Source organism: Pogonomyrmex barbatus, unplaced genomic scaffold (assembly GCF_055798465.1).
Source record: "Pogonomyrmex barbatus isolate J1 unplaced genomic scaffold, ASM5579846v1 scaffold23, whole genome shotgun sequence".
Lineage (NCBI taxonomy): Eukaryota > Metazoa > Arthropoda > Insecta > Hymenoptera > Formicidae > Pogonomyrmex > Pogonomyrmex barbatus.
In genome coordinates, this window is record NW_028297120.1 from 2,222,602 (window position 1) to 2,224,193 (window position 1,592).

Genomic DNA, 1,592 nt, shown 5'->3' on the forward strand with positions numbered 1-1,592 from the left:
TTTTCATGATTACTATAGAAGCATGTCCTTTTGCTGTATTTAACTGTTAATATTTTACGCAGTATGTGTGATTTTATTTATATATAACATTTATAAATTTATATTTTCAAAAAATAGATCTTATGAATCTTTTAAAAAACAAAAGAATTTTACAACTTTTGCGAATAGAAACTTTGTGATAATTGTGATAAGCTTATAAAGAGCGCTTTCTTTGATTTATATTTTTTAGTTCTCATATTTATATATAATTATGCTATATATTTCGATATGATACTTTATATATAATGAATATAATTTTATTTACTTATTTCATTTCTTGTTTTTGCATATTTTTTTTTATATGTTTGATAATATATTGTCATTTTATATATTATATCTGACATTAAATTTTGATTAAATATTTGAAGCGATATGTACTACTTGAATATTTATGCTGAATAAGACAATAGAAAATAAAAATCGGAAATGAAAATACAATGATAATTAGATCATTATACTTAACGAGAAAATTACATTTGATTTCATGAAACTTTTGTGAAATAAAACTAATGCAGAATTAAATAAAATTAGCAAAGTTACGTGTGTATGTGTGTGTATGTGTGTGTGATGTGTGTGTATGTGTGTGTGATGTGTGTGTGTGTGTGTGTGTGTGTGTGTGTGTGTAATATTTGTGTGACTAATATTTGACAGTTATAGTAAAAACATAATTTAAAAATTTAGATCTTAATTTTTTTTGATAATATACTTTTCATATATATACGATGATTTTCATATGAAAAGTATATAACAAAAATAATTAAGATCTAAACTTTTTAATTATGAATTATAACTGTCAAATATTAGATATTAATAATGTTGAGTATTCATAAATTCTTAATTTCTTTTTGTATTGAATATTAATCAAATATTTTAATTAGAATCATTAAAATATATTTCATAATTTCTATTAAAATATTAAAAATATCTTTTAAATATATTCATAATTAATTCATATTCAAATAATAACATTCTCTTATATATATATATATATATATATATATATATATATATATATATATATAAGAGAATGTTATTATATATATATATATATAGTCATGTTCTCCAAATAGTAATTCATAGTATGCTAGCAAATATGATACTTTGTAACAAATTGCTATTTTGTGTTCATGTTAGGCACTACAAAATCTTGGTTCATGAATAATTTTATATGAACAACATTAAATAACAAATTAATTTTATTCATTGAACATTTTGAATATTTTTATTAAGTTTTATTTAGAAAAATATAAAGAAATATGTGTCAAAGCTCGGCTAACTTGCCACAATCATATTAGTTTATGATGTTGATGATTGGTTTATGATAATCGAGAATATATAAGTTTCCTATGATATAGCTTCATCTTTCAGTTTTTCTTGAAAAGCATAATAATTTCGTAATGAAACCTGTAAAATATGTGGTTAGCTAGTATATCTGTCCGATAGAAATATCTCATATAGTCATATAGAATTGCAAAATAATTTCTGAAATAACGAGTCATTTTTCAATTATACTTAATTGTTATGCCTCGTGTATGGCTGATAAAAGATTCATT